A 19,620-nucleotide genomic window follows, 5' to 3' on the forward strand; every position below is an offset into this window, starting at 1 on the left:
ACAGGGATCGGTTCTGGGACTTCTGCTGTTTGTGAGTTTTATAAATGATTTCAATGAGCAAGTGGAAGTATGGGTTAGTAAATTTGGTGATAACATGAAGGTTGGTGGAGTTGTGGACAGTGTGGAGATCTGTTATAGGCTACAATGAGTCATTGACAGGATGCAGAACTGGGCTGAAAATGTTAGATGGAGTTCAACCTGGAAAAGTGTGAAGTCATGCATTTGGGGAGGTCTGACTTCAATGCAAAACACAGGGTTAAAGGTAGAATTCTTGACAGTGTGGAGGAACAGAGGGAACATGGGGTCCATGTCAATAGATCCCTCAAATTGCAACCGAGGTTAATAGGTTTGTTAAGAAGGCTTATGGCTTGTTGGTTTTCATTAGCTGGGGAATTGAGTTTAAGAGCCACGGAGTTATGTTGTAGTTCTATAGAGTCCTGGTTAGACCACACTGGCAATATTGTGTTCAGTTCTGTTTGCCTCATTAGAGGAAACCTTAGAGAGGGTACAGAGGAGATTTGCTAGGATGCCGCCTGGACTGGAGGACATGTTTTATGAAGAAAGTTTGAGAGAGCTAAGGCTTTTCTCATTGGAGTGAGGAACGATGAGAGGTGACTTGATAGAGGTGTGCAAGACATTGAGAGGCATAGATAGAGTAGATAGCCAGAGACTTTTTCTCATGGCGGAGGGAGCAGAATTTTAAGGTAATTGGAAGAAGGTTTATCAGATCCTTATCAGAGGTAGGATCTTTACTCACAGAGTGCTTGGTGTATGGAATGTACTGCCAGCAGTGGTATTGGAGTCAGATATATTCAGGACATTTAAACAACTCTTGGATAAGCACATGAAAGTTAGTACAATGAGGGGTATGTGAGTTAGTCTGATTTTAGAGTCAGATAAAAGGCTGACACAACATCGAGGGCTGATGGGCCTGAACTGTGTTGTACTGTTCTGTGTTCTATGTTCTATGTATGTCAGTTTTGCCATTCCAGGAATCTGTCTGCTAAACCTTCTTTGCACTCCCTCAATAGCCAGATCAACGTTCCTCAGATAAGGAAACTACAACAACACACATTACTGCAGGCGTGGTTTTAACAGTGCTCTGTACAGTTGCAGCAAGCATCCCTGCTGTTGCACTCAAATCCACTCGCTATGAAGACCAGCATACATTTAGCCTTCTTCACCATCTGCTGCACCTAGATGCTTACTTTCAGCACAGCTGTAAAAGTACACCAGGGTTTCATTTTGTCTCCCCATTTCCAATCTATTGCATTCTAAATAATAATCTGCCTGTCTGTTTAAGCTACCAAAGTGGATGACTTCACATTTATCCACAATATACCACATCTGCCATTTATTCACCCAATTGCTTAAGTTGTTCAAAATGCACTGAATATTAGCTGTCTCCTCACACCACACTGTCCAACTCTGCCTTTATCCTCTGGAAAATTGGAGATTTGGATTGTAGTTTCCACAAGTAAATCATTAATATATACTGTGAACATCGCCTGCCATTCAGAAAATTTATTCCACCCCTTTTCCTGTCTGTCAATCAGTCCTCAATTCATTTCAGTGCATGACTACCAAGCCAATGTATTTTAATTTTACATGCTAATCTCTTATGTGTGATCTTATCAAAAGCCTTCTGAAGATCCAAGTAATCCACATTCATTGGCTCCCATACACTCTCCAAAATACATTCTCAAAAAAAGTGAATCATCTTATATTCCTGTTTATTAAATTCAATCAACCTGTTAGTCAATCTATGTCATTTGGCAAGTGATATATTGCATTCTCACAATGCAGGATTGGTACCATCAACAAATTTTCGAATGTTATCCTCTCTAAGCTGAAAGTCATTGTAATTGAGCAAAAAGCAACATTCATAACAATGGCCTATAATGCCATTGAGATATATATATGTGTTAAAGCATTTTAAAAAGTGTTTTCTTTTGATTTATTAAAGAGCATCACTGGCAAATACAATGGTCTTCAATCTCCTTATTCCAAGTGGAAGACCCAGTGGTGAAACTGTTAGGGAATAGGTTTCCAGTGACAGTAAAAGAACAGAGATATATTTACAAGCCAAATTGTATGTGATGTGGGGATAGGGGAAATTGCACCGACAATCCTGTTCTCCTCGGTGGTCAAATTTGTGTCTTTAGAAGAACTGTAGAAAGTGTCTTGGTGAGCTGATGTGAAGGACAGTCACTCTGTTCTCATTCCTGTAATTCAATTTTTTCACCATATTTAGACTAAGATTGCAAAGTATGTAGCCGAATAATTTGACAGGAGCTTAGTAGGGCTTTACGATTTAGTTATTGATGAATAAGCACCAATTTAAAGCTTTACCAGGAAGACATTCTATCAAAATGCTGACCATTATAATGGGTTCACTGGCCATTAATTTGCCTGCAGGGAGTTAACTGTGTCTGCACAAAATGGACATAATTGGAAAATTTACAACTGATTTGAGTTAACCTCAGCACTGTGGCTTCACTGTTGACATGGCATTTCCTGGTGTGATGGTTATCAATGCTATAACTAGATAATATTGAGGCCTAATACCTGTTCTTTGTCTATCAAAAATGAAAATTTTCATTTTCACTCTTTATTATTCTTTTTACAGTTTTCAGTCTTCTATGCAGTTTCTATATTTAACTTATTTCTTTACTGTCCTGCTCGGCTGAGTTTTTCCATTGGCTTATAGAATCACCAAGTCATATGGCACAGAAGCAGATCCTTCAGTCCAACTCCTCCATGACGACTAAGTTTCCCAAAATAATGTAGTCTCACATTTATCCAAACTAAATTCAATCTGCCACTATTCAGGCCATTGGCCCACTTGATCAAGATCCCCTTGTCATCTTAGATAACCTTCTTCATTGGTGACTATAACACCAGTTTTGGTGTCATCCACAAGCTTACTAACTAAGCTTGTCATCCAAATCATTTATATAAATTACAAAAACTATAGACCCAACACTGATTCCTGTGGAACCACAAGAGATGGGAGAGGTATTAAATGAATATTTTGCATCAGTTTTTACTGTGGAGAAAGAAATGGAGTTTCAGGAATTTGAGGAAGTTGCAGAGGACTGGAGGATGGCTAAAGTTGTGCCGTTATTCAAGAAAAAGATTCTACAATTATATTAAGAACAAAATAGCAACTAAGGAGAGAATAGGGCCACTTTAAGATCAAAGGCTTTATTAAAGTTCATGGAAAAGATATTTACTGCTCTGCCCTCATCATTTCTTTTGGTTACGTCTTCAAAAACAAATCAATCAAGTTTGTGAGACATGATCTCCCATGAGCAAAGCCATGCTGACTATCCTGAATCTGTCCTTGTCTCCCAAAATGCATGTAAACTTATCTCTTAGCAGTCCCTCCAACACTTTACCCACCGCTGATGTCAAACTCAAAGGTATCTTGTTGCTAGGCTTCTCCTTACAGCCTATCTTAAATAAAAGCACAACTTTAGCCATCCTCTGGTTGTCTCCAATTTCCACAAGGTCCTAGCCTCCATTTCTTTCTCCACAGTAAAAAAACCGATGCAAAATATTCATTTAGCGTCTCTCCCATCTCCTGAGATTCCACATATAGTCTACCTTGTTATTCTTAAAGCTGCCCTATTCTCTCCTTCATTGTTCTTTTGCTCTTAATGTACTTGCAGAATCTCTTTGGATTATCCTTTACTTTATCTGCTAAGGTGATCTCATAATTCCTTTTTGTCTTCCTGAGGTCCCTACTAAGAATGCCAGTACATCCATTAAACTGTTAAAGAGATTCACTTGATCCCAATTGTCTATACCAAAGTTATGATTCCTTCTTCCTCTTGACCAAAGCCTCAATATCTTAATTCATCCATTGTTCCCTACTCTTATCAGAGTTACCCTTCACTCCATCAGGAACATAATGCCTCTGAACTCTTGTTATCTCAATTTGAAAGCCTCCCTCTTGCCATTCATCCCTTTACTTGCGAACAGTCTTCTCCAATCAACTACTGAAAAGCTCTGTCTCATACCATAAATCTTTGCCTTACTTCAATTGAGAACTTGAACTTTCAATCAAAACCTATCCTTCATTTTATTCTGGGCCATTTTAATCTCTATATACTGAGTTGACTGAGTTTTGTTGTCATTTCTTATCCTTGGTGAGAACCTCTAAACTCCACATAAGACAAAAAACTGAAAGAACGATGGAGGGTGAAAATGGGAAACAAAAATAGCAATTATTGGAAAATCTCAGCAGGTCTGACAGCATCTGTGGAGAGAAATCAAAGTTATCAATTCAGGTCAAGTGATCCTTCTGCAAAACTGATGGTAAAAGGTTAAAATATGGTTTTTAGACCGAAGATGGGGTGGATAAGTGGGGAGGGACTAGAAGTAAGTGATAGAAGGAGATACAGCCCAAAGAGAATGAAAAACAGTTGGACAGACAAAGGAGTGGATAAAGACGAGCCTAGGAGAATGACTAGTTGCTAATCTGGATGATTATTCACTGACAATGGGTTCTGTGTGGGAACAGCCCATGTAATGACAAGGCTTAGTGTGTGGAGATGAGGGAAAACATAGGGAAAGACACAAAAGCCCGAGAATTGTTGAATGCAAAATGAAGTCCAGAAGGCTGCAGAGTTCCCAAGTGGAAAAGTGAGCTGCTGTTTATCCAGATTGCGCTGAGCTTTGCTGGAGCACGGTAACAAGCCGAGTCAGAGAACTCAAAACAATAACAAGCTTTCATGTTTTGGAGGTGCCAGTGTAGGACTGGTGTGTACAAAGTTAAAATCACTCAACACCAGGTTATAGTCCAACTGGTTTATTTGGAAGTACTAGCTTTCAGAGCACTGCTCTTTCGTCAGGGTATAAGATCATAAGACACACAATTTATAGCAAAGGCTTACAGTATGATGCAACTGAAATTATATATTGGAAAAGACCTGGATGTTTTGTTAAGTCTCTCATCTTTTAGAATGGCCATGTGGTTTCAGTTTTTCATATGTAAATTCCAGAACTTTTTAAAGTTACATTCTCAAGGGAACTTTAACAATAGGTGCCATGTCAGCCCAGATAATGCATTGAAGGTGTGAGGTGTCCTGTGTAAAGCTGTCTGCGCCCCAATGTTCAGACTTATTCTATTTCTAAAAAAAGGTATTTAAAGAATCTTACATGGATTCATGCACTTTCTGAGCAAAATAAAATGTAATTCTGCAAGTGCAAATTCACCCCACAAACTTATACGTGTATGTCTGTGCGTGTGTGTGTGCAGTGGGGTCACCTGCAGTGTGATATGAACCCAAAGTCACGATTGAGGCCATCCCCATGGGTACGGAACTTGGATATCAGCCTCTGCTCAGTCACTTTGCATTGTTGCCTATCCCGAAGTTTGCCTTGGAGAATGGTGACCGAAAGTCCAAACTCAAATGTAGAGGACAGCTGAAGTGTTCTACTGGGAGGGAACACTCTTGTCTGATGATCGTTGTGCGGTGTCCATTCATCTTTGGGTTCATGCCACACTTCAGGTGACCCCACTGCAATCTACACACACGCACGCAAATGCACGCACAAACGCACACACACACACACACACACACACCACAGAAGCTTCTGAGGTAAATTTGTACTTGCAGAATTATATTTTATTTTGCTCAAAAAGTGCATGAATCCATGTAAGATTCTGTAAACTCCTTTTCTTTAGAAATAAAATCAGTCTGAACTTTGGGGCACAGACAATCCTTTTCACTTACTGAAGTGGTATTTTACAACTCCAGTCTTTTCGTCTCCATATGACACTTCGTATTAGGAACCAGTTGCTTTGGGATTTCCTTCATCTTGTCGATCGTGAGCAGCACCTCATCAAACTACATGTTTGAGGAAACCCCTGCCTGTCCGCTGCGGATAATTTTCCGAATGGCAATGTTTGGGGAAGATGGTGGTATACTAGCAATGTCACTGGACTAGTTATGGAGAAGCCCAGGAAAGTCAACAACTGCTGTAAAAGAACTTTCACGCATTCATGCCCTTTAAGTTAAAAAAAAATCAGCTTTCCTGATCTCTTAGCTTGTTGCACGAGGCACAGACAATGGTGTTTGATGCTTAACTGGTTTTTGAAGTCCTGAACGATCATTCACTTCAAGGAGAAACAATGATGGCTGCATGCCATGAAAATAATAATTTTAAAATAAACTGCATTGCTAAACTTTATTCTCCTCTCTGAGCCGTGAATGTGTTTCAAGCTACATTCTGGTAGGATTCGCCAGCATCATTGATGTTCAGACTGCAAGGGAGTCCTGCAATCTTGTCCCTTCCTAACATCATGAAGGATCGTGCAATTAAGATCCTTCCGAAATCTCAAACTCAGAAAGTCTGAGGTTTAATTTGAGCAGATGGAAACACTTTCCACACTTTTTTTTCCAGGAGAACAGAGGGATCTGGAGATTTTACAACACGCAATAGCTCCAGGGAACAGATCTCAGCTGTCCATTTATTACAGACTATTAAATTACACTGATTTGCACGTTTAAAATTTCTTGCTCTACTCTCAGTTCTTTTATCGAAGATGTGGTTCTTAACCCAGCTGTCAGCTTGGAAATTACCAGTTGTCTATGAATAGCGTTATCAACCTTTACCAACAGATCATATGAGCTGTTTGTCTAACTGTTGCCATCAGCAACTGCTTATCCGAATATCTATAGCTGCAGCCTGACGCACAATCAGACACCGAGATCTTTATGAAGTGCTGCTTGCAGCATCAATACCAGCTCTAGTTAGCAGAAGCAGGCTGGAGAGCAGTGGGTTGACATACAGTGTCAAATGTTATCTGATTTAGGCCAGGTATTTCAATAGCAGTATACTTTTTAAAAATGAACTTATAATTTCCTCAGACATCCACAAGTGGTCTCAGACTTTAACAACCTAAACATTATCGAACTCTGTCTCCTCTCATGCATCAAACCATGACCCTGCTTTCACATAAATTTCCAAGGATATAGCGTCCCTAATGTATTAAAAGATCCAAAGGTGCATCAGACCATTTTCAAAATAATTGACAGTGTGCAATATAAAGAGAATTAGGAAGGAACACTTGGGCTCAAATTAAACCACAGTGAAGTTGGACTACAAAGCTCTTTCAGTCCTGAAGATTGCAACTATGAGGATACGTCAATGTTCCGTAGTGAGGGAAACAATCAGAGGGAAAACTCACTTGACCAGATCCTCCCCAATCCACCTGTCATGCGTGCAGCTGTCCAGGACAGCATTACTGAGAGTGACCCCAGCACACCCCTGCAGAGATAATGGTAAGCATCATATTTGCCGATCCCTTGTGATGTTGAGAATATTCTCCACCATGTTTAGTTGTTCCAGAACCCTGTTAAAATAAAAGATTTATGAACAAAACAATCAATTTAAAACTGGGCACCCAGAAGAAGTTGGGGGCAGCACCGGCAGCAGAATTGTATTCAGCCATAATTTGTAACCACGTGGCCCAGCACAGCTCTCACTTGATCATTATCGTTTAAGCAGAGAATCATACTGATTTAATAAGGAGTTCAGGAGGATACTTCAGGAGCAGCGGCAAGTTTACCTAAAAATGTTTTAATATAATGAAGCTACAACACATTTGTATACCAAGCAGCAGAGGCAGAATGCAATACACATGATTAAGCAACCCCACAATTGCAGGATCATACACAAGCTCTGGCAGTGATACCACATCCGGTATAAATTTCTTTTCCACTCAAGATGTATGATTTGCTGCCTGAACCAGCATTTATTGCTTACCTTTCATTGTCCTTGAGCATGTGCTGGTGCACTTCCTTGTCAAACCACTGCTATCAATTTATGGACACCACAAAACTGGTTGAGAGGGAGTTCCAAAATTTTAACAAAATCATACTGAAGCAATGGTGGTATAGTTCCAATTCAGGATGGTAACAAGCTTGGAGAGGAAATTTCAGATGGTGGTGTCCACAAGTATTTTCTGTCCTTGTCCTTCCAGATGCCCATGGTCTTGGATTTGGAAGGTTTTATTGAAGAAGCTTTGATGAGTTTCTGTAGTTCTGTTACATACTATTGCGACTGAATATCAATGGTGCAGATCATTGATGTTTGTGGATATTGTGACAATTAAGTGGCTGTTTTATCCTGGATGGTTTCCAGCTTTTTCAATGCCATTGGAGCTGTATTCACCCAGACGACTGGAGAGTATTCTATCACAGTCCTGACTTATGCTTTGTGAACAGGAATTGGGGAGTCAGGACGTAAGCTAATCACTGCTGGAACACTAGTGTCTAATCTGCTCTGGTGGCCGCAATATGTGTACAACTAGTCCAGTTCTGTTTCTGATCACTGCTAGCCTCCAGGGTGTTAATATTGGGAAAATCCAGCAATGGTAATGCCACTGAATATCAAGTGACAGTGGTTAGATTCTATCCTAGGGCACTCTACCTAAATGCATATAGCATTTGCATCGAGGTAGATGACCTAGATGCATAGATCAAGATATAAGGCTATGAAATAATTGCAGGGACAATTACATTAGATATCTCCCTAACTGAGTATTTTCAATTGGTGCTGAATGTTGTTCAACCTTTAGCAAACACCCCAGTTTCTAATCCTATTCTGATGATAAAATCATTGATGAAGCAGCTAAAGACATGTAAGCCTAAGATACTCCCCTAAGGAACTTCTGCAGTGACATTCTGGAGCTGGGATGACTAACCTCCAATAACCACAACCATGTGGCTTTGTGCAAGTTATAACTCAAACCAATGGCAAGTTCTCCCTGACTCCTATTGAGTCCAGATCTGTGGAGGCTATGATATTGACAATACAGTGGTTTTATTCTGGAGTAATTTGGTAAATATAACCACTCTGCAAAAGGTGAACACAACTCTTTATAACTCATCAAATGCTGACCTGATGTTAGCACATTCTGTTATATACATAAACTTCAACATAATGTTTATTACATCCAAGGATAACCAATTATCCATTATCTAGCAGCAGATCATATAAGTCTTCCGTCACAGTAAGAACAGGTGTGAAAGTAAAATTGTTTTGGTATCAGCACAGGGCCACAGTTAAAGTGTATGATGTCCCTGGAACTTTGCTGTTGGCCTGATTAAGTTGGAATATTCAGCAACAGTTGAATTTCAAATTTTGCATAGTGTTTGTATTGATTATATGACTCCACAATAAAAACAAAACAAGTTATATTGTGAATATCATGACTTGGCTATGAAGGAATTCATGGGCTGAGGAGGGATGGGAATGTGGTAGGAATTCAAATTGGCCTATCTTGCTTACAAATATCTTTTTTTCATTGACACTCACTCTGTATAATTATGCAGCAGACTGTTAGACTTTAAACAACAATAAAATTAGAGTAACCTTAAAATGCATCTGTTATTTGAATGTGAAGGTTGCCTTTCAAAGATTGTAGGCTCGATGGAAAAAATGGCCTGCATCTGCACTGTCGGGATTCTATGATTCTACTGTATGATCCTAAAGGTAATTATCTGAGTCTGTATCAGCATCTGCATCATCAATCTTAATCTCTTCACAAACATTGCCAAGAAATTCAGTGATCAAACATCACCTGTTTAAGTTTGCTGTAATATCTATAAGGTTACATGCATCTCTACTGGAATATGGTGTGCAATTCTGGTCTCTCTTTTGTAGGAAGGATGCTGTGAAACTTGAAAGGATTCAGAAAAGATTTCCAAGGATCTTACCAGGGGTGGAGGGTTTGAGCTATTGGGAAAGTCTGAATAGTCTGGGGCTGTTTTCCCTAGAGTATCGAAGGGTGAGGGGTGACCTTATGGAGGTTTTTAAAATCATGGGGGGCATGGATAGTGTAAATAAACAAGGTAATTTCCCTGGGGTGGGGGACTCCAGAACTAGAGGGCATAGCTTTAAGGTGAGAGAGGAGAGGCTTAAAAAGGGCTGAAGGGGCAATGTTTTCACACAAGGGCTCGTGCATGCTTGGAGTGATCTGTCAGGGTAAGTGGTGGAGCCTGGTACAATTGGCATTTCAAAGGCATTTGAATGAGTATATCAGTAGGAAGGGTTGGAGGGATATGGGTCAAGTGCTGACAAATGGGACGAGATTAATTTAGGATATCTGGTCAGCATGGACAAGTTGGACTGAAGGGCCTATTTCCATGCTGTACATCTCTGTCTCTGTGTGTCTAAATTGGGGTCAGTTAGCTCATTTGGCATGGACAGGTGGTTTTGAATGCAGAAAAATATCAACAATGTGGCCCTGTACTATCTGAGCTATCCATAAAGGCCCCATCTTCTGAACTTCACCCCTCACCTTGGGTATGGTGACACTCAGGTTAACCCACCATCAGTTATCTTCTTTTTCTGATGAGAGTGCAGTCATTTTGGACTATGACAATGTTATCTTTACCTTATTTTAAACCTCTAATATCCAGTTTTTTGCTTTCCATCGCCCTTTATTGTTTTCTGGCAAATATCAGTTTTTTGTTGCATCAGATAATGGTGATGACGAATGGAATGTTGGCTTTTATTTCAAGGGGTTTCAAGTATAAGAATAGTGAACTCTGCCTGCCAACATACAAAGGGCTGATGAGTCCACATATGGACTTCTGTGCACAATTTTGGTCTCCTTTTTAAGGCAAACTATTATTTCATTGGTGGAAATTCAGAGAAGATTCACCAGTATGATCCCTCGTATGAAGGGATTGTCTTACGAGGTTGGGCCCTAGTTATTGGAATTTACAAAAAAGTAGAAGTAATCTCATTGAAACATATAGGATCCTGACAGCCTTGATAGAGTAAATGCTGAGAGTGTGTCTTATTTCATGGGAGTGTTTTGGACCAGTGGACATAGCCTTAGAAAAAGCAGTGTCAATTTATGACGAAGATGAGGAGGAATTTATTCTCTCAGAAGATTATGAGTCTTCGGAACCCCTTGAGACAGACAGCCATGGAGGCAGAGACCTTGTGTATGTTTAAGGCTGAGATAGGTAGATTCTTCATCAGTAAAAATAAGCAATGGTTTTGAGGAAAGGGCAGGAGAAACACCTTCCTGATGAAGGGCTTTTGCCCGAAACATCGGTTTTCCTGCTCCTCAGATGCTGCCTGACCTGCTGTGCTTTTCCAGCAGCACTCTCATCTAAACTCTGGTTTCCAGCATCTGCAGTCCTCATTTTTGCCTATCAGACATGATCACCAAATCAGCTATGATCTCTTTGAATGACACAGCAATATTTAGGAGCCAAATGATCCATTCCTCACCTATTTGTTATGGTTGTATAATAGAATCCATACATTGTGGATGCAGTCCATTTGGCCCACCAAGTCGACAATGATCCTCCAAAGACAATCCCACCTTGACTCATTCCCCTACCCTATCCCTATAAACTTGCATTTCCCATGGCTAACTGACCTATTCTGCTCATTTGACAACACTGTGGGCAATTTAACATGGGCATTGCATCTAACCTTTGCACAGAGCACCCAGAGGTAACTCACACAGACACGCAGAAAATGTGCAATCTCCATACAGGCAATTCCCTGAGTCTGGAATCGAGTCCAGACCCCTGCATTGTGGGCGGCACGGTGGCACAGTGGTTAGCACTGCTGCCTCACAGCGCCTGAGACCTGGGTTCAATTTCTGCCTCAGACGACTGACTGTGTGGAGTTTGCACGTTCTCCCCGTGTCTGCATGGGTTTCCTCCGGGTGCTCCGGTTTCCTCCCACAGTCCAAAGATGTGCAGGGTCAGGTGAATTGGCCATACTAAATTGCCTGTGGTGTTAGGTAAGGGGTAAATGTAGGTGGGTTTCACTTCGGCGGGTCGGTGTGGACTTGTTGGACCGAAGGGCCTGTTTCCACACTGTAATGTAATCTAATCTGAAGCAAATGTGTTAAACACTGTGCCTGCTATTTATTCTCTTAATTTCAATTCCCACATCCCTGAAGGGCATGACACCCTCAAGAATTCTTTGTGTCTTTATGTCAATATGGAATCATCTTTGCAATCAGATGCATGGCTGTTACAAAGTCCATGGTTTTACTTTGGGAATTACAAAGCAACTAAGCCTTATTAAAATTTAGCAAAAGCCTATTGCTAGCACAGATCTAGGTCTCACAATAATGCTCTCAAAGCACCAAGGCAAAGGCTTGACTGGTGGATCTGACATTGAGAATCTTCATCCCTTTTCCATGCAAACCATGTGAACTTAGCACTTTGCATTCTCTAAGAGAAAATAAATCACCCTTTTGATGTTACAGAGAATTGAGAGTCAACTGAGAAATCAGTGAAGAGCATGATCCAATAATCCCAAATTTCCATTAGCGCTGAAGCTCTAAAACACTCAAGTTTCTCAATGCCAGGAGAAAGCAGCCTGTTTTAGTGATACCACATCTACTACCTCCCTTCACTCATTCACCAGCATTCACTTCCAATACCATACACACAGTGCAGTACCATGGACAAGATGCACTGCAACAACAAGCCAAGACTCTTTGACAGCATCATGCCTCCTAGAAAGACAAGGGCAGCACTTGCATGAGCACAGGACTACTTGAAAGTTCCAGTTCAAACCATACATCTTTCTGAACTGAAACTATATCACCTTTCCCAAACTAATTCTGCGTTAAAGTCTTGGAATTACATTCCAAAGGTCACTGTTGGTGTATTCTCTTCCACAGATTGTAGTGATTCAAGAAAGCAGCTTGCCACCACCACCTCCACGGTAATAAAAAAAATGACAATAAATGCTAAGACCTCTCGCGATGTTCACATCCAACAAATGATCACCCAATAATAATTACAGTCTCTGAGAGAAACTCTGCACATATGGCAGCAGCTGTGAACAGAAGAACAGAGTTAATGCTTCCAATCCCATTTGATTATTCTTTGAGATTCATACTGGATCAAAACTGTAACCTGTTTCTCTCTCCTCAAATGCTATCCGACCTGTCCAGTTTATCAACGCTTTCTGTTTTTACTTCAGATTTTCATCATCTGCAGCACTTTGCTTTATTTTTGAATTAACAACCTGCATTGTCTCTTTGATTTTCAAAGGAAAGAGTTTGATTTACTTAAATAATTACCCTGCAAAAGAAATCACAAATTATTTTTCTGCCTACTTTAGGCTTTCTGAAAATTCACAGCCTATTCTTAAAATATCATCATAGAAATTAAATAAATTTTATGACCATAAGGGGGCAGTTTGCTCTGTTATGTCTTTTGTCAACTGAAAACCAGTTATGAGCTTCATTCCATTTTCCAGCTCTTGATATATATTGTGCAGAGTACGAGGTATGAAACACATATCCAAATACTATTGACCAACCAGGGTCATACCCTATACCTATCTTCACATATCCCCACTTCACCATCCAGCCCCCACCTCCCCTTTATCCACAGCTCCCCCCCCCACACCAGCGCCAGTCCTGAAGAAGCGTTACACCCAAAATATCGACTTCTGCACCTCCTGTTGCTGCCAGGCTTGCAGTGTTCTTCCAGCCTCCTGCCTGTTTACTCCTGCTGCTAATTGACAGGAATAATTTACTCCTACTCCATTTACCCTTGCTTACTAAATTGTGCTATTTCTGTGGTAAGAATAGTATCTTCTTCAGAAACCATACTGAGCCACCACAGTTTAATTGCCTCTCAATGACAGCAGCACCTGCCTATCTCAGGAATCAGTGCAAACCATTCCATATCTCCCACTGAAGAATATTTCAACTCTTCCGGAGCAGTTGTTGAATCATGAAATCAGACTCACGACAACAGAATGAGATTTAATGCAAGAAATGGAGGTAGTTGAACTTAAAATTCACAATAATTAATATATTTTATTTTATTTGCCTTGCCCCAAATTACAAACCGTGGTGTTATTGTTTAATGTGAATCATTTCCTAGAATCAGAAATTGAGTTGGGACGAGAGCAACAAGAGCAAAAGTGCAAGATATGCAGTTTAGATGGATTGGCAATGCTAAATTGCCCATAGTGTCCAGGGATACGTTGGCTCGGTCGAGAAGCCATGGGAAATGGAAGATTACAAAGATAGGGTAGGAGGTACACTGAGATGAGATGCTCTTCGGAAAGGCAGTGTGGACTCAATGGACCGAATTGCCTGCTTCCACAATGTAGGGCTTCTGTGATACTAAGTTAGAGATAAAGAAACTGCAGATGCTTGAATCCAAAGTAAACAAGCAAGAGGCTGGAAGAACACAGCAAGCCAGCCAGCATCAGGAGCTAGAGAAGTCAAAGTTTCAGGTATAACCCTCCTTCAGGAATGGAGGTGGGTGTAGGAGGAGCTGCAAATAAATAGTGGGGAGGGTTATGGGTGCAGATGGTGTCAGAGTGGTGAGGTAATGACAGGTGAATACAGGTGGTAGGTACAACCTGTTTGGGAGGAATGAATCTCGTTGGTAGTTGGAATGAAGGATCGGTAGGAGGAATGGAAAGGAGGTGGGTCTGGAGAGGAAGTCGAGCGATGGGTGGCAAGATTATTTGAAATAGGAGAACTCACTGTTGAGTCCTCTGGGCTGATGGCTGTCCAGGCTGATGATAAAGTGTCATTCCTCCAATTTGCAGTCTCATACACTGGGGCAATGGAGGAGGCCGTGGATGAACATGATGAAGAGGGAGTGGGAAGGGGAGTTGAAATGGGCAGTGACCCTTATGGGCTGGCTGAGATGATTGGCTAAACATTCACTTAGTTTATGTTTGGTCTCTCTGATGTCAACAGAACTAACAATGAATGTTGGCAACTTGCTGTTAAAAATCGCAGCAAACTATCCTGCAACCTGGCATTTTTTTTAAGCACCTCTTTTCCCATTTTAGTTCAGAAAAGTACAGATAAATGAAAAATAAATTATCTTTAAGTTTAATTGCATGTCTGCTTATATGGGTCACTGTATGTTAACTTCTGCTTGTTCTAACCTTGTTCATGATCAATGGCTTCTCTAAGCTTTGATTGGCTTGTCAACACATAAATAGGACATGATCAATTTCTCAGATTTTCCAGGCCTTATATACCCAATTACTAGTTGGCTTCCAAAATCTGATAGTGATATCCTGCTATTTTCTGACTGACTCCCAAAGGTGTCAGTCACTTATGATAATATCCATTTTTGATTCCAGCTTTTCCCCATCAGTTTATTGAAGTTATAGCCCCCTCCCATGATAATTATGATCCACATTTAATCTCTCTGTCTGATAATGTCTCTTTGATATACCTATGTGTTTTGCACTATTCAAAGACATATCAATATATTCCAGTTAAAATAAACATTTGTTAATATTTGACAACACAACAACTGCTCATGACTGGAAGAAATGAATATATTGACAATTTTTTTTTCTCTTGAGATCTTGAGGTCAAATTCCAAGCATTAAAACTAATCACTATAGTGAGTGACAACACAATTCCAAACTTATGTATAAATGCATGTTACATGCTTTAAATTATTACCTCTTCTCAAAGCTCCAGAAGTTATAAGTTAAACCAATTAAAATACAAAATTATGTGCCTTCAAACTAAACTTTAATTTCAAAGCATCTTCATATTTGATTTGCTGTTAATAGAACAATACAAGGCTTTCTTCCCAACGAAATTTATGTCAACCTGGGATCGGATGATACATCTTACCTAACAACATAGAACGCAGAAAATGCGAAGAAACCACACCAGATTCTTGAATTAACCACACTTAAGCAAAATATGTTATTAATACTTGGCTCACTTAATTGATTTACATGCAACTAAACTGTAACTAATTGTTGAGTACTAAACTCAGTCCTATCCTTATATTCCTTTCACAGCTATGCATGATGCATCCACTTCCAAAGAGGTATTATGTCTAACTGGAAACAATCTGCTGAGAGTTATAAGATGTCTCTCTAAATTTCTATCTCGGTTATTTTTACTATAGCTAGCTCTCTCATCATAAAGGTTGTAAGTCCTCCATGACTACATTCTGAATCCACTTCCTCATCTCACTCATAGTCACACCCTCCAGTCTTTGACCAAGGACTAAATTAGACAGCACTAAGATAAAAGAACAGTGTGTCACCCATCCTACCTGTTCTTTTATCCTTTCTTGAATTGATGTTCCATTCATTTTTTAAAAATTCTCAGTCAAAATAAAGAGGAATTGTTCACTCCATCGATGAAATAAAATTAACTGCTATTCATAAAACACATTACAGCTAATAAAATCTTTGTTATTACTAAAATAAATTGAGTTCTGAAAAGTAAAAAAAAACCTGATGAAGGTGCAGTGCTGCGAAAGCTCATGCTTCCAGTTAAACCTGTTGGACTATAACCTGGTGTTGTGTGATTTTTAACATTATCATTTCCAGTTACTGTTACTGCTGATGGTCATAACCAAGGCTTTCATATGCAATAAGACAGAAGTAAGTCATGATGGTTAAAGAAAATCTAAGGCTGATTAAATAGAAAGTCAACAATATTTCATAGAAACCATAACCATCTTTTGTTCATCTTGAGGTGATGAAATCCAAGATGGTGGACAGGAAAATTTCTGGTTATAACAGGCTGCTCCTTTTTTGAGGTATTTTAGATATTGGAGGTGATTTCCTGGAATTCCAGGAGCAGCAATTACTGTTCTATATGCTGTTGCATTATTTTGGAACTTTGTTGAAAAAACACAGCACTTCTAAAATGGAGAGAAACAGACAAAGGCAGCACATGGTCAGGCAGTGCAGGAGAGAGAGAGAGAGAGAGAGAAAGAAAGAAACCCACACTGCTCCCTGACACAGCAGTGAACCTGTGCAGTTACTGCCTTTGCTGTTTGAATTCATGTATTGCATCTGGGAAAATTAACAAACAGTGAAATTCACTGGATAGTTTTGGTAAACAGAGTTAAGGAGAATCCAAAAGGTTTTTACAAATACATGAAGGACAAAAGGGTAACTGGGAAGAGAATAGGTCCCTTCAAGAATCAGCAAGGCATTCTTTATGTGGAGCCGTACGTTGGGTGAGATACTAAATAAATATGTTGCATGAATGGTTCTGTGAAAAAGGACATGGAAGTTATAGCATGGGGGAAATAGATGGTGACGTCTTGAAAATGTCCATATTACAAAGGAAGAAGTGCTGAATGTCTTGAAATGCTTAAAAGTGGATAAATTACCAGGACCTGTTCAGGTGTACCCGAGAACTCCGTGGAAAGCTAGGGAAGTGATTGCTGGGCCTCTTGCTGAGATATTTGTAGCATCAATAGTCACAGGTGAGGTGCCAGAAGACTGCAGGTTGGCTAACGCGGTGCCACTATTTAAGAAAGGTGATAAGGACAAGCCAGGGAACCATAGACCGGTGAGCTGGATGTGACTGGTGGGCAATCCTGAGGGACAAGATGTACATGTATTTGAAAAGACAAGGACTGATGAGGGATAATCATGATGAGGGCTTTGTGGATGGGAAATCATGTCTCAAAGACTTGATTGAGTTTTTTGAAGAAGTAACAAAGAGGATTGATGAGGGCAGAGTGGTAGACGTTATCTATATGGACTTCAGTAAGGCGTTTGACAAGGTTCCCCATGGGAGAATGGTGAACCAGTTTAGATCTCATGGAATACAGGGAGATATAACTATTTGGATACAGAACTGGCTCAAAGGTAGAAGACAGAGAGTGGTGGTGGAGGGTTGCTTTTCAGACTGGAGACCTGCGACCAGAGGAGTGCCACACGGATCTGTGCTGGGTCCACTACTTTTGGGAAAGCAAATCTTAGCAGGACTTTAACACTTAATGGTAAGGTCCAAGGGAGTGTTGCTGAACAAAGAGACCTTGGAATGTAGGTTCATAGCTCCTCAAAAGTAGCGTGGCAGGGAGATTGGATAGTGAAGAAGGCGTTTGGTATGCTTTCCTTTGTTGGTCAGAGTATTGAGTACAGGAGTTGGGAGGTCATATTGCGGCTCTACAGGACATTGGTTAGGCCACTTTTGGGATATTGCATGCAATTCTGGTCTCCTTCCTCTTGGAAGGATGTTGTGAAACTTGAAAGGGTTAAAAAAAGATTTACAAGGATGTTGCCAGGGTTGGAGGATTTGAGCTATAGAGATAGTTTGAGTAGGCTGGGGGTGACATTATAGAGCTTTATAAAATCATTAGGGTCATGGATAGGCTAAATGGACAAAGTCTCTTCCCTAGGGTGGGGGAGTCCAGAACTAGAGGGCATAGGTTGAGGATGAGAGGGGAAATATATAAAAGAGACCTAAGGGGCAACCTTTTCACGCTGAGCATGGTGCATGTATGGTGCAAAGGAAGTGGTGGACGCTGGTACAATTAGAGCATTTAAAAGGCATCTGGTTGGGTATATGAACAGGAAGGGTTTGGAGGGATGTGGGCCAGGTGCTGGCAGGTGGGACTAGATTGGGTTGTGATATCTGGTTTGCATGGACGAGTTGGACCGAATGGTCTGTTTCCATGCTGTACACCTGTATAACTCTATTTTCATAAGATGTGAATCTTGTGCAAGGCCAGGATTTCTTCTCCACTCCGAAATTGGTTAATATCCATCAACTTATATGGACCCATATGATAATCGGTAGAAGGAATTCCTTCCCTTGACAGATATGTCAATAACAATTGTGATGACCCAAATAAACTATACATTCTCAGAATTAAATTTAGAGGTTGCATATTGAATGATTAGTGTGTAACTTTTGATCTGTGTGTGTGAATGGGTTTAGTTACTAACTGTTCAGTTTTTCTGGAGCCATGATTGTTTTAAAACAGCAAGAGACAGAGACAAAGAGAGACAGTGACAGAGACAGAGAGTTCCGTGAGTGATATTGTGAATTTGTTTACATTGTGAGAAGTTTATGATGGGTTATGATGATTTGGCCAGGTCATATCCATCTACCAGTTCAATGAGAAGCAGATTATTTGTGATCTTCTCCTGTCAGAGAAAGGTCAAGGTTGAAGTTCCACTTGTTGCAAAGGTATGTCATAACACATGTAAAAATTAGATTTAAAAATATGGACAAATTAATATGGATCCCAAATTTTCTACAAACATCATTTATTTAATTTGCATGCAATACATAATGGTAAAACTGAAACAGAAATCTAAAATGAATACTTACAACTAAATTACTATTGCTGAATTGGTTGAGCAATTGAAAAAAATATATATATTTGCATTGTTATATTCCAGTATGAATGTAGATGCAAACTATAATGGACAGGTTTATATCTTTCTCGAAAGACCTTCTCTTTCTATGCAACAGTTTTCATTGATACAACTGTAAAAATGATAAAACGTAGTTTCATGCGTAATAACTTCATTGATATTTTAAAAAATCAGTAACCATGGTTCATTGACTGAACAAACTCTGTATGCTGCATCTTTAATTTGTTCTCTCACACTTGTTTGATGGAATTGCAGTTGTAAAAGTACAATTTTTATTTTGTTTGTCATTCACTCAGTCATTTCGTAATAATTATTAAATTGCATCTTCATGATCTGCAATTGTACATGTTGACGTTGATGTATTTCCCTTACTAAACCTTGTTTTGCCCCAAAATACCATAAAGGAATAAAGCTCCCATATGTTTAAGATACATATTTCTTTCAGGAATGAATAATGAATAAGAATCTGTCCTT

Source organism: Chiloscyllium plagiosum, unplaced genomic scaffold (genome assembly GCF_037043375.1).
Source record: "Chiloscyllium plagiosum isolate Xiang-an unplaced genomic scaffold, Cpla_swu_hap1 HiC_scaffold_13, whole genome shotgun sequence".
NCBI classification, from domain to species: Eukaryota; Metazoa; Chordata; class Chondrichthyes; order Orectolobiformes; family Hemiscylliidae; genus Chiloscyllium; species Chiloscyllium plagiosum.